The sequence below is a fragment of the Larimichthys crocea genome, chromosome X (assembly GCF_000972845.2).
Source record: "Larimichthys crocea isolate SSNF chromosome X, L_crocea_2.0, whole genome shotgun sequence".
Lineage (NCBI taxonomy): Eukaryota > Metazoa > Chordata > Actinopteri > Sciaenidae > Larimichthys > Larimichthys crocea.
Window position 1 is genome coordinate 9,909,444 of NC_040020.1, and position 26,496 is coordinate 9,935,939.

A 26,496-nucleotide genomic window follows, 5' to 3' on the forward strand; every position below is an offset into this window, starting at 1 on the left:
GGTCCACATTCAGTATCAATCCCAAACTGGTTTCCCGGGACCATAACGAGGCATTGAATGTGTTATGGGTGGAAGCCTAAGTGATGATCACTTCTGTTCCTCTTTATTTAGCGGGGGATATGACAATAAATGGAGCTGTACCAACTGCTGTTGTCACCCAAAGGCACAATTATGTAATCATACAGCAAGACATGTCTAACAACAATAATAATATAAAAAAAAAACACAGCTCAGTTTGGGGGCTCCTTGAGTCAGATTCACGTCCAGTGGGGGGTCTAATGGGTCTCTCTGTAGGCCGCCCTCGCTGTGAAACGTTTGGGAGCGCCTGTGTGCGTTCACACGGCAGGTGGAGCCCTCGGTCCAGAGATTTTAGGAGCCAGATCCAGTTCCACGTTTTCCACCAGACACCCCCCCACACACACACACTTCATTTCTGCCTCTCTCCCTCTCACTCTCTGCATCCCCCAGGCAGGAATCATCACCCCCCTCCTCCTCCTCCCTCCCTCTCTATCTCCCTCTCTCTCTCTCTCCTCGTCCCACCTCCTCTCCCCGCCCGCCTGCAACGCAACGCTCCTCTCGCCGGGCTGCGCTCGATCAACCGAGCATCCACCGCGCCTCCAAATTGGTTTGTCATTTCTGACCCCCTCTCTCTCTCTTTCTCTCTCTCTCTCACTCACACACACACACTCACACACTCTCTCACACTCACACACACACACACACACGCACACACACACCGTGTGTGTTGACCACGGTCCTCTGCTCCGCTGCGCCCCTGCGTCTGTGGACTGGAGCAGAAGTCAGTAAGAACATAAAGGCAGCCGGGAAAGATAAAGGGAGAAGGAGAGAGAGAGAGAAAAAAGGGGAAGGGAGGGGAGGAAGGGATACAGACAGACGGATAGAGAAAGAGAGAGAGGGAGAGAGAGAGAGAGATACGCCTCTGTCCTCCTCCAGCACTTCACTGGACTTCGCGCATTTGGACGGACGCGATACATCCTGTGTGTGAGCGCTGATCGGGATCCTAAGCACGCAGCTCCTGGTTTATTACATCCTCAGCTTCACCTCCTCCATCCTCTCTTTCGGCCCATTTTTGTCTTTTATTTCTTTTTTTCTTTTTTTTTTTGCTGCAGCTGCAAACGAATTAACCCGGAGTGTCGGAGGCGGGTGACATTATTTATCGACTGGGAAGATATATATTTCTATCCGAGATCTGCTGCTTGTGTGTGGAGGGGACACTGTATGAAAGAGCGCAGAAAAGGGTTATTCCTGACTCCTCTGTGCGCTGGATGTGTAGCCTATATGCGCCTATATCTCTGCGCCTGGTGATACGGTAAGGATCCCTTTTTTTCCTGCACCCCCTCCTTCTTGCAGACATCGCTGGTTTGTCGGTAAACCTCTTGGCTGCATGTCAACCTGTGTGCCTACCGCTGACCTGCATACGGCAGCGCTGACTTTGGTTCTCACGGATGCCCATGGGAATGCTGGCCTGCGATTATTGTACTTAAGGAGGGGAGGAGGAGGAGGGGAGAGCGCGGAAACTGGCTCTAATGGACGGGCTTGAAATGTAACATAGTTCCCCCCCTTTTTTTATTTGTACAGATGATGGTCCAGCGACTTGTGGCTGCACGGATGGGCGTCGCTCGGATGCGAGATGTCGCCGAGGCGAAGTAATAAGCAATGATAACCCTCTCCGGCAAATAATCAATGCGATCACATTATCCCATGACGGCTCCTCGGCCACGGTGTACACATGATTATTATTCTGTATGGACGCGTGTACGTGCCTCACTGCAGGGCGCAATGACAAATCGCATGCTTTGGCATGACGGATGACAGATTCACCTGCGTCCTATTTCATGTGACTGTCGTTTGAGTATATTGGAATGCAGTTATTTATTTTTTATTTATTTTGAAGGAAGGCTGTGTGTGTGTGTGTGTGTGTGTGTGTGTGTGTGTGCGTGCGTGCTGCAGTCTTAAAAAAAATCCAGAGTAAAGAAAAAAAAAAAAAGGAGCATCCAGCAGGGCCAGTGTGCTACCCCCCCCCCAGGATACGTCAATCATGCGGATCCATGAGTGAAAGCCACGGCTCTTATTTACTGAAGAGGCAGATGACCTTGATCTGCTGCTGGAAACTACTGAAGGTTGCACAATTCTTCCATTCTTGACCTTAACTGGAGATAGCACCCTGCTTTGTGTGTGTGTGTGTGTGTGTGTGTGTGGCTATAGATGTAGAGTGCACTCTTGTCCCACCACATACAATCCCCTTTGTGCCACGCTGATGACGAGCTGTAATCATAAAGCGTTTTGCAGATATCTGGCAATCGAGGCACCCCTCAGTAACCATTTACTTGTGTTGAGTCTGCTTGTGTGGCCGTGGACCGGCTCTATACTCGCCAACATCCAAATGGTTATCAGCGCTGATGTTGTGTGTGCAAGCTCCTGTGTAGCTCTCATTGTTCGGCGTGACATAAAGGCTGGATACAGGCTCTTAAGGTTTGAGTGCGTGACAATGTGTTGACTCATCTGTCAATGCTGCAGCTAAGAAAAAGTGTCTCCGGTGAATCCACTGTGCCGAAGATGGTCAGTGTAGGCAGTTATCTTTATGTCTATGTTTCTGACATAGATTTGCTTGGCTGCCATTTTGGCAGCATCTGTTAAAGCACAGGGCCCGTCTCCAAGGAGATTATTATGTTTGTGGATGAGATGAATATCACTAAATCATCTGTCATCAGTGCATCTGTTTGTAACCGATCCTCGGCTTCTTCGATCGCACTCGTACGCCAAGTTGATTATTTGTTTTTAATGTTTGAGGACGGGAAATCTGGTCTGCTGTTATCCAAATCCTGCAGGTGTCGGCTGCAGGTGTCTGACAAGTTGTTGATCTGGTTTCAACAGCGGAGGGAGGAAAATGTAGCATCAATAGTATTTTGTGTTTCTCCTGTCCAAACTCACACACACAGCTACCAGTAGATGCTTTTCAGGTGTACTTCTCTGACAGCCTCTCCAGAGGAACCACAGGATTGTTCGTCAGGCATCGCACCACGAATGCGAGCTGTGTCAAAGAGCATCTCGGGCCACGTTAAGCAACGACACCCACGCCAACGCACACAACGCCGATTGTTGTCGATGCACCTGAAGCTGTATAATGTGCAACAGCAGCAATCAAGCATTCTGCTGACTGAGGGTCTGTCTGTTCTCCTTTTTAATTAGGTCACTGATTCATTTCACTCGTTGTGATGCACGAGAAACACAAAGCCGGGCGTAGAAATGATGATGGTTATGCTAATTCAGGTTCTGGAGTGGCCGTGGGCTGACTTTCTTTTGTTTAGAGCTGTTAATGTAACACAATGTTTGGTTTAGATTTTGGTTGGCTCCAAAAACATTATCTAACCGTGTAATGGAAGCAGCCTGGGATTTAAATAAAGGGGATCGTATGGTAAACATCTCGTGTGCACACAGGGAAACCTGGAGATAATGAAAATAAACCTCGGCTGACAACACGATCCAGCTGCGGACAGACAATAACAGACACATATACACACTTGAATATTAAGACAAGCAGGCATATAATCAGTTTGGTAACAAGTGTAACTGCTTGTTACTGAAGTCTCTATTTCCATCGTCAAGGGTTATTAGAGAGTCTAACTTAAACACTTGTGCAATTAATTCAGTTTAGTGGGCACATAGAACCTAAGGGCTGATTTTCCCAGAATCATTTTTTAACAAACTTGCAGTTCCTGAGATCCGGCCGTCTATTCGGTTAATTTATGCACAGCAAGGTAAAGGTTTTTGTCAGGGAGCCTTGTAGATAAACAGAAGGCGGTGTTTATTGTGCGTGCAGAGGCAACCAAACCTCCCTGCATAAATAAATTGTCACTCTCGTGGCTTAAGCCGCGAGGAAGACCAAAAACAAATCTTAATTCTGCAATAAGAATATTAAGTTTCAATGGAAGCAGAGCTGCTGAATTCCAATGCGCCGTCTCCTAATGCGATGACAATTCACATTTCTAGTCTCAGCCCCAACACTCTGCGCGCCGAGTCTAACCTAATTTAAAAAGCCCTTCCATGCTCTAGACGACATCTCTCTCCCGTATTGAAATAATGAGGCCAGATCCTTGCCCGTCTTCCTCATCCACCTAAAGCACTCGGTCATGTGTTAACACATCCTTCCTCCTACCCTTTTTTCCTTTTCCCTCAAAGAATAACCCGGGCTCTCTCTCTCGTTTCTCTTTCTCTCTCTCTCTCTGCATTTTCCACCATCAACTAGAGCTATCAGCTCAGTTCACCTCTCTTAATGTGTGAAACTCTCCTCTGATATCATTCAACCCTATTAGAGGCTCAGACCATGCGAGAGGGACTACGCAGTTACTTTGCTACCTGATTAGATCTATGCTTAGGAAAGGGGAAAACCAGTAGTGGACGGCTGGCTGTCAGATCTCTGGGCATTCTCTGACTCATTGCTCCTATGGCCTCCGACTAGAATAACCCTCTAGAGACAGATGTCTTACTCTGCCTAAATATGGAACGGTTGGAAGGCTTTCTGCTCCAACCACCACGGCCTATTATCTGTCTGCATTTTGGGATTGGAGGAAACGTGACTGCTTATGTTAACTGGGTTGTTTGTGTGTATCGCTGAAAGTGATACATGTTGTAATCCTGCTGAGTGGTTATTGCATTGTTTAGCATTATTATAATAATCATACCACTACTAAGAACATTAGCAGCGGCGTGATGCAAAATCAGCAACCGTTCTGAGCCAGTGGTTCTAAAGTGTAGGTCAAGAAAAGAAAGATGGACCCACTGGATTAAATCTGATCATTAGAGCTTAAACAGAGAGTTAATTATTGTGTTAAGAGATAAATTATAGAGAAAAATACCAAACATTACATAGTCCCAGCTTCTACATGCTGCTTTTCTTTGGATTATTTCATAGTAAATTGAATATTTTGGGTTTTTTTCCACACAAATAAGCCCTTTAAAGATCTCACCTTAGGCTTTAGGAGACTGTGATGTTAATTTTTCACCCTTGTTTTGATAAAACTAATAGGAATCCTGGTTGTTGTCATAATAATATTAAATGTTTTCTTATGAAACACTCCTGAAACCTGTTGGATGAGCTGAAAAAGTCCTCAGACCTCCACAAGGGTTTGATTGCATCTTTCAGCTTTTAATCAGTTTCGTAACAGCCAAATGAAACAAGCCCAAGGACCTTAGGTTGCGATCCATCTCGCACAGGATAAAAAAATTATTGAGAAATCAATCAGTGTAAATTAATTCTGAAATCACCCCACAGCCATTTATTAGGATATTAAAATTGTGGCGACGTGATGATGGTGTTTTTGCTCTTCCCTAATTTGTATTTCTCGCTCCCTTCCTACCATAAAAAATCCTAAAGAGAACAAATATCGAATATTATGAATCACACGCTGAAAGACTAAACACACTCTGATGCTTTTTCTTCGGGGTGATCAATGCGAGAGGCTTTGGTGGTTAAAATCAATGTCACATCTCACAATATTTAAAGACTTTTATTTGTTTGGCTTTGTCCAGTTGACCAGTCTCAGTCTTTAATTCGTGTTTCTTAGGCGAGGCCTGAATTTATTATCGTGTCCGGCTTTATGTCATGACTGACTTTTATTTATTGTGACTTCATTGGTTGCAAAACACCTTGTAATGTTGTTTTGAAGACGGCGATATAAAAGAGAAGACGAAGGTTGTCACTGTGCCATTCTGAGGTGGAGGACTGAGGAGGCTGTGAAAAGGTGCATTCATGTCATTTTTTTATACGATTTTTCGAGGTAACAATGCGCGAAAGACGGCCGAGTGCGATCTCGATTTTCTTTCAAATTGCTCGTTGTAACTCGTCTATCTGATTTTGACTTAAACCACTCGGCGCTCGGCTCGCAGCGAATGTTGCAACTCGAAGTCAGAGCTGTGAAATTCAATACAAAGTCTTAACGTTTGTTAAATCATCTACAGTTTTTTTTTTTTTACTATCACCTCATAATTTCGTACGTGTTTAAGCAGCTGCTCTCCATGTCAGCTACCGTGTCCACGGCCACATTGTTCCTTAAACCTCTCACTCAACCGGCAGCCTTTAGAAAGAAGAAAAAAACACTTGTTCTTCCAGTCAACACATCTCTTGTCCACACTTCTCCTCTGTGCCCTTCACCTCCCTACGCCCCACTCAAAGCTGTCAGCACTCAATAGTAACACACACACACACACACACACACACACACACACACACACACACACACACACACACACACACACACGTACACATGCATGCATGCATGCATTTCTTCCCACACATACTCTAAACACACATCAATGCAGTACTCATCAATTACCACCACTGTCTCTCTCTCACACACACACCTCTATACTAGCACACGTGTATATGCTCACACACACACACACACACACATAGACACTGCAGCCTGCAGCTGTATATTTAGTGACACACACAGTGCCATTAGGGAGCTGAATGGAGAATCAGTGTACAAGGCCGGAGTGATTGTAAGAAGCTCACTCAAAGGTCTGCCGATTATTTTGGTCTCTGCAGGAAATCATTTACAATAGCACTCACCCCCCCCCCCGCTTACCAACCCGCGCCCTCTTAGTTCACTCCATTTAAACAGTCTTTTGCTGTGTGTGTGTGTGTGTGTGTGTGTGTGTGCGTGAGTCTCATGTCAGTCACCACAGTATTGATGGGGAAATTCTTTGCCGTGTTGTTGTGTGCGGTTGACTATAGCGGCCGAGGAGGTCTCACTTGTTTAGAGAACGGAGCGGGGCTGCTTGGAAATGAGTCATACACAATGTGATGCAACACAGCGGAGCAGATTTGAATTATGGGGCAATGAACAATGAGGTCATCGCAGGGCTGGGGGCATAAATCTCCCGGTGCCGTGGTATAACACAGCATTTCTTATCAATGGAGGAAACTACAGCGAGGCTCGAACAAGCAGCATTGTTTAAGAGACTGATTCAACGATGCAAATAAGGGACCGGGTTGGTGGGCTTCATCCAGACAATGGTCGGGGGAATTCTGGTTTGATTGTTTTTTGAGAGCTGTTTACAGTTACATTTTGTCACTCATTTTGAATGATCACTATAAAACATGCCGGGTTCTTTTGCCGATTGTCAAATTACTCCGATTTTGCCTCCCTCCTCCCACCACGCCAGCGTTTCGGCTGTTTGCTCGCCTCTTTCATCCACCGTACTGCATCCAATGATATTTTCCATATCTTTCCCTTCTTCAGCAGATTGTCCACGATCAGCGTCTGCTGTAATACCATCATCCCCAGGCCCCTCTTAAATTTCCTGCTTACTGGGCTTTTACTTTAACTGCATTACATACATCTTCCACTCCCCGTTCATCTGGTTCCTTTCAGCATAAACCAGTCTGAAAGATCTAACTCGAAAGGGGTCTCGATGTGAGCGGTCGTTTGATGGTAAATTAAAAAAATAATAATAATATTGTCATTTATTGTGCCTGTTCAGTGGCACAGCTGTGATCTTGATTGATATCGAATGGCGTTTTCATTCCAAGTCTTTGAGAGTGAGAATATGTGCCAGGGAGTATTGATCTGGAGCTTAGTTGATGGTGCAGTGTGATAGGCTGAAGGAGGGCGAGGATGACTAGATGGTCATGCTTGATGGAACAAAGATATTAACAGACGTAGTAGTGATCAATGGCTTGATAATGTACGTTTACATCATTGGTGCTGTTTTTTTTCCTCTCGTGTTATCGGGTTGACTAGTCTCGTCTTTAGTGCAAATTAGCAGCTAACTAATGTTAAAGGAGATATTATACTGCTTTGTCACGAGTTCACACAGTTCCCCGGTGTCTTAATGACATGTCTGTCACGGATCAAGCCCTCTCTGTACTGGTTCTGGTTCTGGAATATGTTCATGAGCCCGATAGTGATGTCACTAGGGGCTCAAAATCTGAACAGCGTGTTTTAAAGACCGCAGCAGCTCACGCAAAATGGAGGCGGGTGTTGTTGTTTTTAACATTTGTATGCACCCTGAATTCAAAAATATGAATAACACATCCCCTTTAAATCTGCTTTGACTGGCTTTAGTTTGGAGCTAGCTTCCTCAACACGTGACTCTAAAATAAGCCGTGCGAATCAGCTTCTGCTGAGGCGAATACGACTCATTTCAGATAAAGGCGCCGTGCCCCCTTTGGCATGTATCAGCACCCGTCAATTTGTCCCCTGACGTATCTTTCACATTTTGCAATAAAAACCATTTTATACCACCTCTCTGTTTTTGCAAGGGAGCCTGATAGTGTCACACAGTAAGATAGATGAGCAGCATTCTGGCCCGTGGGCCTGCAGCAATAACTTACACGGACCACGTGTCTGTTTTCTAACCATGTAAGAAATTGCACGCGTGTCCTCCTGCAGTGTGCGTGCTTACGCGTGTTTTGAACCCCCTGATTGGCTGTCGCCGCACCGGGCTGCATTACCGTATGATAGATGAGACGGCCTCCGTCACATGTATCGAGGCGAGAGCAAGAGGGAATTTGGACGAGGGCCTTTATTGTGGAGCGAGGGTGTGCTGCTGATGCGAGCTGTTGATAGATGGTATTTGGTATTTTTAAAAGCGTTCTTTGTGTAAAACATGCACGGACATGTCAGGCAATTACTAGAAGCTATTTTTATGGTTTGAATGATAAATGTCGGTGTGTGTTTTCCTGCCCATGTATTGAAACATCTTATTGTCCAGGGGTTGAGTGCAGTTGATTACGGTTCAACGATTCACAATCGCCGGAAAACTCAAGTAGTTTTTAGTTTCATCATGTATACACCTCCCTTCCTCACCCACTCTCCCTCTCTCTCAAAGATTTATGTGGTGCACATAGACAAGAGTCTTTAATTTTACGCCTGGGTAGACCATATACACTATTGCACCATATTCTTCATGCATATATCGAAACCGTCGAAGCCCAGGGGAAGAATTGCGGTTTTAACATGAAACATATAGGCGACTCCACCCTGTAAAGGGAAGTCATCACGTTGCCACATTTGGAGGCGCCATAAATCGCACCGCCAACAGGCATCAGCACCATTCCTGGTGTCTTATGGCGCATTCTGTTGTTTAAAGCATAATTACAAAGGGTGATGCAGGGAAAGCCATCATGAAAGCACATTGTAGAGTCATCCTAATTACATACAGAAGGCTCATGAGTAATGGGAATGACATGGGGACATCAATACAACCACCGCCTCTCGTAATAGAAAACACCATTGTTTTACTGTGAGAAAATGGCCAACATCTATCATGTGGAATCTATTCCATTTTTTTTTTTTCGGGGGAGAGGGGGGGGATTTTGTCAGGAAGACATTGAGCCCAGAGACTTTTTGTTTCCTTCTCCTCATCACGTCAATCTATTGTTCAGTCGGGCTAAGTCACTCACCAACCAAAGCCCCCTCCCTGGCTCCTACAGTAGTAAAAGCCATAAGCTTTCGCCATTTTCCAATCTAGATCTCTGTCTGTTGTCCTCGTCTTTGCTCCTCTGCTGGTTGCTCTCACAGGAGCCCTCTCAGCTTAATTTGATCAAAATCTCGCTTCTGTCTCCTCTTATGAATTCAAACGCTATTGAATCGGTAGTCAGCTACTATGGTTACTGGAAAAAACGCACGGCGTGGTAGAGGAGACCTGAAATTATGTAATTGACCCACGCAGATGAAGTTGATTTGTTGCAAATGGAGCGATCTGTTGATGTCGGCATAGGCGTTATTCGAATGTTGACATAGTTGGTCAACAAGAAATGCGTGTATATAAAGAGCCGCGTCCTGCTGACCTCTTCTTCCACCTTTAGTTTGGCCTCCCTGAGTTATATCATCAGAATACTTTATGCTCATGACTTGTTTTCTTGCTACAATATCCGTGCATGGTATAGTAAAGGTAAAGCAACAGTTGTCAAATTAAAAACCTGTGGCAAGACAGATGTTGCCGGCTTGTGCATCACAAAAAGGATGCACTCCACGTCTGTCTCCACCCTGACCCTTTAATATCCTTACCTTTCACCTAAAGAGCACGCTACTTCCTCGCTGTGATAATCCAGTAAGTCATGCGGCTCTGCAGGCAAAATATGACAAAACATTTGCTTCGTTCAGTTGCATCTTTCCAGATTGTTCCCCGGATGACTGTTGACCCGTGCCTGATGGCGGAGAAGAGAACAAAATTAGGATTTAATGAAGAATTCTCCGTTCATAGATGGAGTCGGAGCGATGGCACACTGCTGATGTATGCATGGGACTTTGCAGTGGCTGCATCTTTAATCTTCTCTTTCCCCCCTTTTCCCACTTGTTCACATAAATGAGTCCTAATGAAAAATCTCATTCCGCCGCCCTGGTTCTGCACCTAATACCAACTTGTTCTTTCACCACCACGCCTGTGCATCCATACCTGTTTCCTTTCCACCTCTCTTCCTCCATTCCTCATTCATTGATCCCTCCATTGTTGACCAGCTCTGTGTGAATAATGTATACCGCGTTCTGAGAGAAGCGAGCAAGACATGAACAAAGGTGCCATATTGGTGGTGGTGGTGGTGGTGGTGGGGAGCTCAATACTTAACTTATTTCCCACCAGTCCTCTGCTCCTTCTGGCAATTCTCCTGCAATATAGTGCCTCCATGCACATACAACACATTCACATGCAAAACACATAGATGGACGCAAACACACAGAGCGGAGTGAATCCGTCTTTTGTTGCAGTGTCTGCTCAACCAACCATAGAGATATTGCTCATGGCCTCCTGTACTGGCTAATACACCCAATTACTGCACAGCCCTGCCTGAGAGCCCCACAGAGGTCAAGGCTCTGCCACTCTGTATAGATATGTGTGTGTGTGTGTGTGTGTGTGTATTACAGTATGTTGATGCGCTTGTTTTTGTGCGCCTGTAAAAAAAAAAATCTTGCATGGCACGCAGTCAAAGACACTGAAACAGAAAAATTCGAGGCCAAACAGATATATATACTGTTTCCTCTGCCCCCATCCGCCCTTCCAGTAAACAGCCAAACACACACACACACACACACACAGAACTACGCTTTGCATGCCAAGAGGAGGTGCATGCACAAATCCACGTGCAGTGTCTGTCACAGGACATGCACTCACGTTGGGATTGACCCCGGTGAGATGATGCTGCAGAGTTTACCCTGAAGAGAAGTCGGTTAGAGAGGGGAAAAAAATAAAAAAATAAAAAAAGCTGAAGTGATGGAAAACAGGGCGAAGATGCAGAGGGAGGCAGGAGAAGGAGACAAGGCACAGATAAAGAAAGATATAAGAGACGTTCTAACTGTGAATAACTGCCACTCTGCATTTTAGTAACAGAGCTAACAATTTCCCTTTCTGTAAAGTGTCTGTGGCATTTGGCAGTGAAATGCCACCCATATAAACCGGTTATCATGGCATGAGAGAGCTTTTTAGCTGTAAACTGCCAGTGAGCACAGAGATAGACCATTATAGACTAGACATGATACCCCGACACTTAAGAGGTCATTACGAGGCAGGGAGCGCTCACGTGCACACACACACACACACACACAACCCGCACGCCGTCGGCACGTGCACGGATGCACAAACACTAAACAAGCAATCACGAGCGAAAGTGGGCTTGTGAACTGTCTGGTTCTTGTGTTGGAGTGGGTTATGGGGCTGTTCACACAATCTGGAGGGGGGCCATTATTCACATTGCACCCCACGTTCACTACATATTAGGGCTATCTGTCTCTATTGTGAAAAAATGACAGGGGCTTTAGCTCAGTGAGCTCGTATCACCCCCTCCACGCTTCTCCTCCCTCCTCTGCATTTCTGTCTCTCTCTCACTGTGTGTTTTCTGTCTCACCATTCTGTCTCTCTGTCTCTGCAGGACTAGGACGTCCAGCTGCCACTGAGATGTGATTCTCTGGGGGGTTTCATTTCACTTTGACGAAGCGAAGCACACTAGCACAGGTAAGAAAATATAACGTGTCATACGTGTGTTTGATCACACGGCGCACGCGACCCCTTTGCAATCATTTTAAACATACTTAACCGAGGATGTTGACTCAGAATGGATTCTTATTTACAGCAGGCTTATTTAGGCCTTAGGGGGGGAGGATAGGCGCGCAAATATATATACACACACACACCTGCCGTGCAGTTTTTGCCGACTCCACAGTACGCATTATGCTTTTTTAGAACCCAAACGTGACCCAGCGTTCCTCCCTGGAGAGCCGAAGGGTTCCATCTGTGCCAGGAAGTGCTCTAATTGGCCAAACAAATGCGTCCTCTCAAACTGCTAATCCAATCAGGTATGATCCACCGAGCTTCAGAAAGAATATGGAACAGCGTGCAGCATGCAGCAGTATAACAGAGCAGACTAGAATAGAAGAGGCAGTGTGCCGTCAGCCACATAGCAGCACAAAAAAACAAAAAAAAACGAACAAACTTAAATGAATTAATTGCAGCCGCCCCGCTGCTGTTCCATGAACAGGCATCAGCGGGAGTTAAACCACAAACCCAGACATTCATCTGCCCATGAAGCCACTCACTACAACTTATTTACAGTGTATTTACAAGCTGAGCTGGGGCCTGTAAAATGTCGAATTTACGAGCTCCTTTTTAATTAGAAATACTGTCTCCTAGAGTCGGGCTGATGAATTACACATTCAGTTTATTGACGATAAAGGAGGGTGCACTTCTTGGGAGTATTGACAGCTAGTCAAGAGTATCCCCCACCCCCATCTGGTTGACATCAGTTTTTCACTTAGAGGAGAAATATGTTGCATCTTCTCTGTATAAAAACCCCCGAGGCCATGTTTTCATGTGGAATCCTATTTTAATTGATTGAATTGGCCGAGCGGAGTAACGTGAATGAGGGTGTTCTCTCTCTCTTTCTGTGGCTTGGCTGTTCTCTGTGTAGTTTTTTTTTTTTTTCAATTTAATGTCCAAGGTCATTTTACTCGAGCGTCCTAGCACTGGATTAAAACATTAAAAGAAATAAAGGAAGGAGAGAAAGTAATTAGAAATGATCAATTGTGAGAATCAAAAGGAGACATCATTTTTATAACGAGTTTCTTTTTTACGACAAAGGTTTTTCATTTAGCCTGAAGCGAAAACATTTTTTATCCTTGTTGTGTATTTTCAGTTTAAATTTATTTAATGATACAACCTTCGTGTGTGTGTGTGTGTGTGTGTGTGTGTGTGTGTGTGTGTGTTGTGCTTTTGCGTGCCCATTCTGATACACTTCCTGTTCACTTCCTTCACCCGGCCATGCTTTTTCCTTCCTTGACTCTCGTATGACTCCGCTGTGCTTGCTTTGAAATCTAATTCTGTGATATCGAGGCTCGCATTTTGTCTTTATTTCAGTGAAACAATGAGTGAAAAGAAAGAACAACAGGAAAGGGGATATATCATTCTTCATATGGGGGGGGAGGATGTGCCTTTTCTTTTTTCTTTCTCTCTGTGTGAAACAGGTGTTTCCCGCTCCGCATGCACAAACGCGCAAAACCTTCATTTACCACAATACTAATGAGAGCACAGATTGAAACACGACCCCTATCCGTTTCATCGGTTAAACAACGATTACATGTAAAGTGAGTCCCGCGGAAGTACAGTACGCGTATGCGTGGACGGATAGGGCCGAGTTTGCTCGTGTGGACGCGGTGATTTCATCCCAGAATAATGTAAGAAGTACTGAAACGTAACACTGGGTGTGAAACTGAATAAAAAAAACGTATCTACGTGTAAAAGTGGTGCAGAAATGTTTAATTTCTCTCTTTGATTGAGTCTAAGCAGTCGTCTTTTAAGAGAGATTTTAAAATAATAACAATCCGCTGCAGCACTGATTGTACACACACACACACACCCACCAACACACCACCCCACACACAACCCACACCCCCCGCTGCCCCCTGTCTCTGCCCCCCCCCCCGTGAACACAGACTTATTGTCTTTTAATGTGACCTTTGCCTCGAGTGGAAGCGCCTTTGTCCTAAGACAATAGAGCCCATATTGTGAACCATGCCAGTCGATGCCGTCCACACAGCTGCCAGAGAAAAGGGTGCAGACTGTCCGGGGTCCAAGTTGAAGGCTTCGAGGGCTCCGAGGCGGGCACTTGTGGCCTGTGTGTGTTTGTGCGCCTGTGTATTTTCTGCCTGTACTGTTTGTGTCTGTGAAGATGCGAGCCTGCTTTCCAGAATCAGCAGATGGGCCTTGTGCAATTAGACTCAGCCGTCTTCCCTTGTGTGCACACATGCACGGATGCACACAAACAGACACACACAAACCCACACACACACACACACACAAAACACACCCAGGGCCCAGGCATGAAGCAGATGTCTCTGAAACACTAGACCTGACAGATACTGTATACTGTAATGGAGGAGGAATGAGAATAGAGTTGCTAGGGCAACTCAAAAAGTTGAGCAACCTAACTGCTGTCAGTCTATCTATCTATCTATCTATCTATCTATCTATCTATCTATCTAATAAAAGGATGTAGGATACCACCTGACTATCTCAGTGCACCGTCTCCACATTTAGCCTCAGCAGTCGTGTATTGACCTGCAGTAACAGATAGGCTCAGAGGAAATGAGCTCGTGACTCAAAGGTCACAGTTTAAAAAATCGGAGTCGTACAGTAGCTGTGTGAAAATCTGGGGGCCCGGTTTAAATCCCTCAGCAGCCACCATCAGGGCTGCGACCTCTGGGCACTTAACCTTTAACTGTTCCGGTGGAGCGGCTCCAGCGGGCCGGCAGTGCGAGACCGCAGCGGCGTTCGTTCGCGGGCTGGTGTTTGCCGGGCGCGTGCGGCTCCCAAGGTGTGACTGTGTTAATGTGCGAATGCGGTCCGGCCTTTTTCCTTCCTCCTCTCAGATACACTCCCTCACCACCACCCAGCCCTCAGCCATTCATGCAAACATGAATGTGCTCTTTCTCAGTCAATGAGGCATGCTGAATGAGGCTTATGACTTGATAGCTCACGAAATGTGTCGCATTTTCGAGTTATTATACTCGGCTCTGAACGCTAACAGTTTTCAGTTCTAATTTGCCGTGCTGCTTCAGCAGTGACAGTCAGGATAAATTCTGTTGATCTTAGATTTGCTGTTTATTGTTGATACATGATTTTTTTTTTTTTTTTTCTGCTGCTGCTGCTGCTGCCGGGTGGCTGAGTATCCTGTTGACTGTGCTAAAGATACCAGCGCGTCCCTTATGCATTATTTTTTCCCCTTGCACAGGATCGAGACAGGGCAGCAGGGGAGCAAACACACACACACACACACTGACGTAAATGCATGAGCAGCGACTCACACGTACACCACTTTACAAACACAAGTACATCGCCACCTGAGTGGCACAATCCCCCACACACACACACACACACACTTGACAACAGGGAATAACCCACAGAGATGCTCTTTGTCAACAACTTGGAAGAAAAGCAGCTATTTAGGGCCACCGTATTCCTGGAAGGATAAGCCATCTTATTTGTGTGAAGTAGTCTGTGTGAAACAAAACAAGTTATGGCAGTTACTATCACTCTCCTCCTCCTCCTCCTCCTCCTCCTCCTCCTCCTCCCTGCCATGTCTTCTCCTGTTTGCGGTGTTCTGCTTATGAACCGGTGCTAATTGTGTAAAGCAGAGCTCAGTATATTGTGAATGTAGATTTCCAGCGGGCTCGGGCGCGATGATGAGCAGATGCACTCGCAGATGTTTTCCCCTCCATGTGTCTGTTTACCAGTTCAATTATCCCCATCGCACACTGTAGAGATTTGTTGTTCTATTTAGGCGCCTCAGCATGGATTTTTTTTTTTAGCACAAAAAGATAATAATACACTAGTTAGTGAAGTGTTACAAGTCAGTCTTTACGGCATTAGAAAGTCAGATATTGTTAGTTTGAAGTAACAAATGTCAAGACCTTAATAGATGTTGTTTCACTCTGTTGCATTATGCAACGTGTAGTTATAGGAAAGATGTCTGACTCGGTCAAAGATTACGCTCTAATTATGCTTGTAAATAATGTAGAAGCAGTTGCCGTGACAACCTTTACGGGGGGCTGTCGGGTTCAGATTTTCGCTTTTTTAAGACGTTCAACTAACTTAGTCTTAGAGATGATAGAGACGGATCGTCTCATCGTAAGCAAAGGCTCGGCATCCACATGTGACCCTCGCGTTCAAGCTTATGTTTTTTTGGAACTCGAATGTATCCAGAGTAACGAATTTGAAAGGGAATCAATGTTCGGGGCTTGTAGCTACAACCTGAATATGAGATCTGAGCAGCGTGCGCTAAATTTTTGATCAAATGTTTCTCGCCGGCTCAATTAAGCATTGATGAGACGAGTTTTCTTTTGTTTGGACTTTGTAACTTTATGAAAAAAAGATTCTATTCCCTCACTGTTTCTCTACTTTTTGCAACAGTGTAAATGTGATTTTAATGTGAAGTGCATTCAATTGTGCAGATACAAAAGTATTGAAAACCTGTTTGTGCAAGGCACTGATAATACGTGTGATATATATGAAGTATGGCATGTTGCATGCGTGTCACAGGAAGCGGTAAAACATTGAGAAATCTATTACAGAATGGAGACACACGGTAACAGTTGTGGTCCACCAAGTGCTCCTATGAATTACTGTATTTTCAATGCATCTGTCTGCTCTGGTATGTTGATTGGAATACATCAGCACACCAGGGATATGGAACTGCAATAAGATCCAGACCTCTACCCTACGTGATTTGAATATGAAATGATTAGATTATTGATTTTGGTTATTTAGGTCTCCCGCCCCGAGATGATATTGTGGCAGCGCAATCACCATGGCTGACATTTAGCACTGTGTTTACCTTTGCTGTCTCCATTGATTGCTTCAGAATCACCACCCATACATCCGGCCCGAGCTCATTGTGTCGCCGGCTTTTTTTTTAGAAAAAGTGATGGATGCAGCTTATCAAAAATGCAACAGTTGTGGTCGGGGCGCCCGCTGCAGAAAATAACCACATTGCCTCGCAATCACAGAACAGCGGTTCTTTACAGGCTTGCATTTCAAACGCCATTGAATATCATTAGAAAGACAGTGGATGCAATGCATACAGGGGAGGTATGTCTTTAAAATATGCTTGATGACACATGTAATGATATTTATAGCTTTCTCCATGAACCTGATGAGAGTTTGAACTTAAATCCAATGACATGCCAAACCTTTTCTTTTCCCCCTACGAGCAGAAAACTAAATCTCAGCTTCAGCCTCAGCAGGGAACAGTAATAAATCTTCATTTTTTTTTTTTATGTATTAATGCTCCAGGTACATTTCTTTGCACTGAGTAACCACCGCTGCACCTCTTCAATCCCAGTAAACTCCCCTTCGATTTAGATTTTTCGTTCCCGCGGAGCGAAGTGAAAATGTAACATATAACAAAAAGTGTTTGCTGACAAATACTCATCTGTCATGAGACATTTTACACACGGCGAGCAGCTCGTCGACAGCAAAGAGACTCGGCGGGATCGCGGCGTTAATGTTACACCGTTATACATGTGAAGGATGTATTTCTTTTTGTGTCCACCAGCACATTCACTTCACACAGGAGTCGAGATGACAGTCTGCAAATGAATGTACTCTCCTCTTAGGCAGATCTCTCTGAATTTCCAATGCCATTTTCTCAGCAGTTAGACAATCCGGCGTTAAGTGCCTCCTTTTATATTTATATACCAGTGTTGGTGCTTATGCATTATTAAATTATGAACAGGCCCCAGTAAGCACCCCAGAAAGGGCTTTTTGAATAAATATTTCAAGGCTCTGATATACACAGGTCGTATCTGCTCTGTAATATAAAAGGCAAAGGTTTTGGACCTAATGTCTTATGCAGAAATCTCAGTGAACTTTAATTTGCTGATTGTGAACAAGCTGGAAGTTTGCATGTGTGTGTGTGTGTGTGTGTGTTTCTGGAAAAGCATTATGATGTAAAATAAACAAAAAAACACAACACGATGCTGCTGCCTGAGTGGGAATCTCATTATTTAGAGAATGTTAAGATGTCTTTCATGCGAGGTTATGAATGTTTGAAACGGAGAACAACGGGCGTGGAGGACCTGAGGACGGCCAACACTTTCATTCTTCTTTACAGAGCAAACAGAGGGAGCTGGACTGACAGGGCGGATGATAGAGGGGGACGGAGGAGGCAGCATGAGATAAAAGACAGAATGGGAAAAAAGGAAAGAGCGGTTAAAAACAGATAAGTAAACAAGGCTGGATGCAGTGTAACAATAGGGGATGAGAATAAACGGAGGAAGGGAACGGAACTCATTAAAAAAATTGTTGATGAATGCACGAGAAAGAAAGCCGGAGAGTGCGTGTGCATGTTTGAGCGTATTCCAGCTCTTTCATGAGGGTTTGAATCTAGGCCACGAGTGTCGTACCGTGCCTGTTTGTCTGCCTCCTCTTTGCAGCATCATTCACTGCTGAGGTGGCTGTTCTCTGTACTGTACAGGACAACTCTCCCTCCCTCTCTTTCTCTTTCTCTCTCTCTCTTCTTCTTCCTCTCTCTCACAAACACAATCACGCCACGCACAAACTTCGCCTCTCTCTGCCTCCCGCTCTAAGGCACGGCTCTGACGGATCCATTGTGACAGTACTGGGTTCAGAGCGCAGTGACGGAGAGGAGGAAGAGAGGGGAGATGGCGGCGGGGAGGGGAGAGGAGTTAGAGGAAGGGTGGTATGAAGGAGGAGACAGATGAATCGAATGGGGGGGGGGGGGGAAACAACAGCAGCGGCAGTGAAATCAACATTACTGCATCTCTGGTTGACATAATTGATCGTACCAGAGGCAGTTTTGTAAAGCATTAACTTCTCCCTTATGGCTTATTCAGCTGCGCTGCCTACGCCGGAATGAAAGACTGCACATGCGTGTGTGCATATGACTATGTGTGAGCAGTTTCATACGGCACGTTCATTTATTTATCGTCATTAGTCGAGGTTTCCTGCATGAATCACCCGACTTTAAGATGACAGATATTGAGCGGACACACATAGGAGTGAGTGAAGTATTGGAAACGGCTGCATGCTGCTGCTGCTGCTGAGTCTCACAGAGGCAGGCGGGTCACTGCAGGAACAGCAGGTTCAAGTTGAAGTGATCTGCAATGCTACTTAGTTTCTAATGGCGAGCGGGAGGTGATTGCATTGGTTGCAGTGTGTTTGTATTGACACGAATAGGGGAAAAAATGACTTTAAAATCACAAGATACACAATGAAGCAGAGTATTTAGACCTGGGGTCTCCAAACTACGGCCCGCGGGCCACATCCGGCCTGCCTAAACAATTGGAGTGGCTTAACGATCCCAAACAATCCCTCTAAACATGGCCTATTTTTCAAAATTGCATTTTCCTATTATAAAATATCCACACTTAATGAATAAGCTTGGCATTCCAAAATAAAGTCTACCTTATTTACGAATTTTTACAGTACTAGCTAATTTTCATCCCCTCACACAATGGTATATTCCGAGGTGACTTTGCTCGCGATCAACTCGGCGAGTCAGGGACGGCCGCACGGTGCGGGAGGATCCCCTCGCGGGACCTCTCCCCGGTGCATTTCCTCCGCGGCGGTGCACCGCGACCGGCTCTGGGTCGGCTTGGAAAGGCTCGGGGGTGAAGGTGGTTCACGGCTCCGGCCAGCGCCCTCCTGCCCAGACCTCGCCGCTTCCCGGGGCCGTGGACTTAGTGCTCGCTGCGCCCTCTCCGCAACTGTCGAATCGCAACGTAACGCAACTCTCACTTCCTCCTGCAACAAAATCGCAACAAAAATGTGAAAAGCACCACAACTTTTTTGAAAACCTGATGCAACATCAGGGATTTTAGGCCGCAACTATTTCAAAAAAGGCAGCGGAATCCTGGTGGGACTGATATCATTTCCGGTTATAGACTGACACCATCACAGAAAGGCAAGTTGATGTGGCCCGCACCGAAAAAAGTTTGGGGACCCCTGAGTGTGGCTATCTTGTGGCTGACAAATCATTCTCCAGCGAGTGAGTGAGTTCTTCCAGCGTAACCCACCAGAAACTCTCAGGCCAGATTGAGACCAAATCTGGTGCTGCGCCCAAAACAAATCTTTCCATTCATTTCAATGCAAAATTGGCTGCAACGATTCCCTCTCCACCTACTGCCATGCAAACCTGTGAGCATCCATCACACCTCACACCGTCTCTGCTCTGAGAAGAGCTTTAAAAACACAAAGGCTGCAGTCTTAATCAAACATAAGTTAAGATTATGTTACTGCATCGCCCGTTTCTTGCCTTTCACAAACATTGTTAGTGCACTATTTAGCTGTAATACAAGAAGCTTTACGAGCGGGCTGGCTTCAGCTGTTTCCTTCTGCCGGCAGGCCAAAAAACAAACTGCGGCCCACAAATCAATGAGTGAAGTCACAGTGGGTTTACGTTTGGTTTTAGGGTAGCTGTTTAATTGTACACGTCTATGGCCTGATCATTGTTACAGAGTGAAACTCTCTGCTCAGTTCTGATCAGTTGTCGTTGTTAGTAGGCTTTGTAGGGGAGTATAGTATGTTTTTACATATTTAAAATAATATGCACATGTATTTCTCCTGGTACATTTTGGTTTGGTTGTATAAATCTTTTGTGTTCGTCGGCACTGATTGACAGTGAGGAACAAGATAAGTGCTTCAGGTTATTAACTTGCTTTAAGATTCTCCTCGACTCTCTCTGATTGCTTTTGGCGCTCTCTGTCTCTCCCCATCCTCTCTGTCTCCATCCCTCTGTAACTCCTCCTTTATCCCATCTTTCCATCTCTATCATCCTCAGTCCTTTTCCTTCCTGACCTCATCCACGTATCTCCTCCTTCATCTTCTTCCTCTCCCCCCTCCATCTCCTGTCCTCCTCCCCTCGAACATCCTCCGCCATAGCCCGTCTTGTCTCGCGAGGGAGGGAGGGAGGGCGGGCGCGCACAGTTGATTAGACTGGAGCATTAGAAAGTTCAGAGCAGAGCATGGTGTCTAGCCGCCAGGCGGTGAGGAATCAAAACGGGCAGTGCCTAACAGACGAGGTCGTTGGCGGTGGATTTTCTTTTTTTTTTTGGTGCATCGGATTTCTGGGAGCGTCCTCGGAGCAGCCAGAGGCAGCCATGTGGAAACAGCAGTGGTCCGGTCAAAGCTGGAGCCTCCCCAGACGCAATTTTCTGACGGGCATAGAATGTCTAACATGGAGAGGGGAGAGAGGATGAGGTGCGCAGCCCAGAGCCCAGAACTATTTTAATGTGGAGATGATTTTAAAGGCATAGGATCGCCTTTAAAATATAAATGCAAAGGAGGGCTGAAGTATAAATATAATATGCTTAAGCACGGTGAGAAAGCTCAATAAAGAACAGTAAAATATTGTAGCAGGACGGTGCTAAACTGCTGCCATCGATATTCCTCTGAGGATTTTGAATTCAAACCACAGTGGCCAAAACATGTCAGAGTGATGTGAGGGTGACCTATACCTTTAAGGCTACTCTCCAGCACTCTGCAGTTCTTTGCTGTGAAACCACACAAAGGATTTATAACCAGCTCTGTATGAAATAAATTGCCAGCCGGGCCACTTGTCTTCAGGGCACAATGACAATTGTGCACGTTCCTACAGTGGAACCAGCCCCTCACCCACCCACACACACACACACACACACACACATGTGCAGTGGTAGTGTGTGTGTACACCGCACATGTTTAGAAAACAGCCAGCGGGAGCAGCCGTGTGCTGCACCAGACAAACGTATAGATTCAAAAACGAGAGCCGCGAGCCGACGTGACTGTTTGTCTCGTCGAGTTAGGACTTGGCGAGCGCAAACATGTGACACTCACTCATTATTAATTGTGATTTTAATCTGGTCCGAATTACACCGAGCCCTGCTTCCCCCAAAAACACATGCAACAGTCCTGATACGTGTTGTGGCCCCACATGTCAGGACATCCGTATCATCAGGACCTGACAGTATGTTTCCCCCCCCCCCGAGCCTCCGGTCACACCGAGGGGCCGCTCGCTCGCTCGCTCGCTGCTAATCAGTATCTTAGGCTCCATCAGCGCAGGGAAATTACAAGGGTGGGCCCTCTATTCAAAATCACTCATGGCGCTTTAAGTGTGTGCGCGTGTGTCTTTGTTTGTGTTGCTCGGGATGTGTGTGTGTGTGTGTACACGTGCTTGTTTGCAAGTGCACGTGTGTTCTTGTGTCTTATGTCCCTCATTATAGGCCACAGGCCAGACTCCCACCAGGTCCTATCCTGATTAGTCATCTCTTCAGCTCCACACTGCCAAATTAGCTACCTGTGTGTGTGTGTGTGTGTGTGTGTGTGTGCGTGGTCACTCTAATCAAAATTCTCCCAGCTTGTCTACCTCGCACTGATGATAATTTGCTACACTACCCTATACCCACTCACACTCTGTCACCCACACAACCTCATTCCAACCCTCGCCATCTCACACACACACACACACACACATATATACACACACACGCACACACAGGAATAGTCCATGGTGGTTAAACCTACCCGAGCAAGCCAACTGGAGGTAATTTACCGTAGCTTGGCGGACACATGCCATTTTACTGAACACGGTGCATGGCCCCCTGAGCTTTGTTCCGCTCAGCTTTCTCTCCAACAGAGCAAAGAATGAACAACTAAAAAGACTAAAGAGGGAGGAAGAAAAGAACAGGTGGAGGGAAAAAAAAAAGAAACGAAGACAAATGGACGAGGAGAGAAAGAACGCACGAGCCGCTGACCTTCTTCCCGTCTAATGAATTCATATGACTTCATAGAGCACATACATGAATATACAGTGTATGTCGAGGAACATTTGAATATATATGACTCAGTGTGTTGTTATTATTTGGACAAACATTGTACTATGTCAGCCTATATTATAACTAATATCCCTCCATGCTTGCTTCTACTCTAATTAGATGAATTTTTATATATTTTTATAATATATACAGTATATATTTGACACACACACACATAGAGTAGAGTAGCCTCCAAACGCAGCATGGACACATTTGAGACTCTTTGCCTAGAGGCTGAGGGACTATAGGACATCTGGTCTCCTAGTGATAAGCATGTGTGTGTGTCTGTGTGTGTGTGTGTGCGTACGTGAGGGGGCACATGCACGCGTATTTGTGCGCGACAAGTGCGTTGACAAGGTAGCCCGATCGTATTTGTGCGCGACAAGTGCGTTGACAAGGTAGCCCGATCCGGTCAGCACTCATTAGCGAAAAGAGAGAATCCCCGAATGAGGAGTGCTGGGACAGGCAGGATTCTCATTAGGACACACACACACACACACACACAAAGGGTCAGGCTGCCTCAGCGCACAGAATCAGACCCAACATCAATTAGTTCATGGATGCATGCAATATAGTCTGTGAGTGTAGCGCCCCGGCAACAGCTCCTTTTAATGCCCACCCTGCAGGAGATGAAGATTCAGGGCAGAGGAAAATATAGGACGGAATAAAGCAAGTCACTTCTGTGCGCAGCAGCTATTCAGGAGCAGATCGTCCTAGTGGTACACTAAATAATAGGTTGTTGTTGGGAAATAATTAACTTTATTTAATAAGGTCAGACTCCCTTTTAAAACGAGTTATAAATCTTTTTTTTCCGGCCACGGATATTGTGATTTTTTTTTTTACACGCCGCAAACTTTGGTGGCAAGACCACAAAAAAAAAAAAAAAAAAAAAAGAAGTCACGTCTGTTTACGTTTCCGGACTAATAAATAAGAGACGTGGCAGATATAACTGGGGCAGAGAAACTGCAGGTAGAGCTCAGCACTTGGATCCAGGGGACGTCTATTTGTTTTGGTCTGATCTTGCTTATTAGTTGATGTTTTGCTCAGATTTATGCAGATGCTGCCAGTCTGCCAGAGAAGGGTCTCCAGTGAGATCTAACTAGCTCACGATAGGAAATATTCAGTTCATTTGAAATATATGACTCGATTATTTCATCATTTTAACAGTGAGTGGGTTCAGACGGCGCAGGCAAAGCACCATTACCGCCTGTTTATTCTTAATATATTAACCAATCAACACATTAAGATAATGAAAGGAAACAGGTTAGAGAGACGGGGGCCACGCTGTGGGCGATCGCCATCGTGGACCGCGTTGATGGAACATCTTCTTATGTCATTATCCGAGCATATGGGAGTATGCAACTCTGCTGAATTATGAATATAACTCCAGTTTAGATTAGTCCCGGATTGCTCGAGGCTTTTCACGCAAACCCGTCGCGTGTAAAAAAAAACAAAGGCACCGTGTGTGCACGGTGGAAAGGAGAGGGTTAATTAACTGATGGGTGAGATGGCGGCGCAGCATACGGGGTGATGGAATAGCTTTTGAATTATGGAAGAGTGGAATGCTGGGGCTGGTGGCGTCCGGCCATATGTTAGCGTATGCCTCCCTGTGTGTCTAGCTGGGGACAGCTGGTCAGATTGCTCATGTTCAACCGAGTTAGGCACCAATCAATCAAAATGGGGGCAGCTTGTTGAGTTGTTTAAGTGAGGAGGAGGAGGGAGGGGGGAGTAATAGAGCACGGGAGTCTGTTGTGATTATATCATTTTGGTGCCGTTATGGGTTTGTCAGGAAGTGTTAGCCTTTGAGTTCACCTGATAGAAAGGTGAGCCGTGTATGTGCAGGGTGCAGCATTCAAGGTTATTTTGACGAGAGTTTAATAGAAAGCCCGAGGTGATCCAAACTGGCAGCTCTTACTTCTTTTTGCTCTTCTTCCCTCCGTGCTGTGCTATTATTTATTGAAAAATAGATGTTGATGTGAAGAGACCGGCCGGGTAAAATAGAGGTCACGGAGGTCACAAGAAAAAACTTGAGATTTTCTTTTTGAAGATGCGCGGCGGGTCATGCCTTTACGGTCGGATGGATTCTGAGCATGAACCAAAGACCTTGCGGTTGATGCAAAATTATTTCCCACTATTCAGAACTTAAAATTAAAGAAAGAATTGCCTGGATACAAAAAAAAGACTATTACATGCTGGAATGAAAACAATGTTTTGCTGCAGACTTTAGTGAAAGAAAAAAAATGATTTTAAATCACAATCATTTCAAGTTAATTTTCAATCCCAAGGATTTACTTTGAGATGTAAAAAAAAAAAGAAGAGCGGAATCAATAAACCCCCCAGATGACTACACAGCTCTTAGTACGGTCTTGTACGGGTCCGCTCCCAGAGATTCAGATTCTGCAGTGCTCACATGCCTCTGGGTATTTCTGTCTATCTGTCCTGTCTGCAGCGAGAGGCGTTTTGTCATTGTAGTTCAGAAGATGCATTATGCATATGTAGTACATCTCTGGTGGTTATATAAAGGTCTGTGTCATTCTGACAGTTTCTATAAATAAAACAAACACAACAAAAAAAAAAAAAATCTGGTATTCTTCTATCAGTGCTTGTAGCTGAGGGAGCGAGTGTGCCAAAGCAGCTATTTGCCTTCACAGCATGGCGTGACGGAGATGGCTGGCTATTGTCTTCGTCTCTGCTGGGCTAAAATGATATGGTCACACTGATCAATAGTCTCTGTTACACATGATGTATTTCCCATGTCTCTGGCTGTCTGCTCTACTCCATCTGTCCTCGGCTGTCGCACATTTCTGCAGTCTCTGTCTCTCTGTCTGTCTTGGTCAGACACACATAAACTCTACATGCATGTTTATCTGAAGCTGGCTATGTTTCCCCTTGAGAATAATGAACATTTAGGCTGCTATTACCTTTGAACTACCTTGAAAAATGATGTTTATTTGACATGATTGCATAATGGCCGAGTGATGCAATGACTCATAAAAAAAAAAAAAAAAAAAACATGATACAGACTCATACCTCTTCTTCAGGTGAAATGGGTAAATATAATTTTTATTATGAAGTGAACTCGGGAGCGCACAAAGAAAGAAAATGATGGAGTTAGCCGCCGGTTGAGCGAGTGGGCGTGCGAGCGAGTGATCGAGCGACGCTGGTCAGCTTAATCCGTTTAGAAAGAGAGACGGAGAAATGATGCTCACCGGCCTGTCACTGCTCTAACTAATCTCAAAGACTATCCTCTTATTAATTGTTTATCGCTGATGGACCATGAAATGAACAATTAGATTGGAACATCAATACATTTCACACTTTGAGCCCGATGCGGAATGCCAAGCGAAGTGAAACATCTCGCACCGTATCATGTTTTTATTCCACGTTTGGTCTTTCTTTCTTTCCTTCGCGGATTTGTCGATCGTGGATTGTTTCGTATTCAGCGTCTCGTTTCTTACTCTCACCTGTATCGGAAGCTGCAGATGTCACAAAAATCAGAGCAGCTCTTGATTCTTTTTAGAAACAGTTACCAGCATGAAGGGAGATAATTTAAGACTCTAAACACAATAAAAAGATCCTCTGAGAACAACTTCATGACGGATGGACCGCCTGTGGAAAAAAAGCTATTGTGAGCTACATAATGTGCAAAGTTCTGCAATTCCCTCCTCTCCTT

At 45.2% G+C, this 26,496-nt stretch overlaps 1 long non-coding RNA gene across 1 annotated transcript in view; it reads left to right on the forward strand.

Annotated features, from left to right (window-relative positions):
- Positions 1 to 54: 54 nt before the first annotated feature.
- Positions 55 to 26,496, forward strand: part of LOC113746482 (uncharacterized) — a 27,531-nt gene continuing 1,089 nt past the window's right edge. The window contains exons 1-2 of the long non-coding RNA XR_003462909.1: positions 55 to 1,330; positions 11,891 to 11,973. This is a non-coding gene — a long non-coding RNA (uncharacterized LOC113746482). The remainder of the gene's footprint in view (positions 1,331 to 11,890; positions 11,974 to 26,496) is intronic.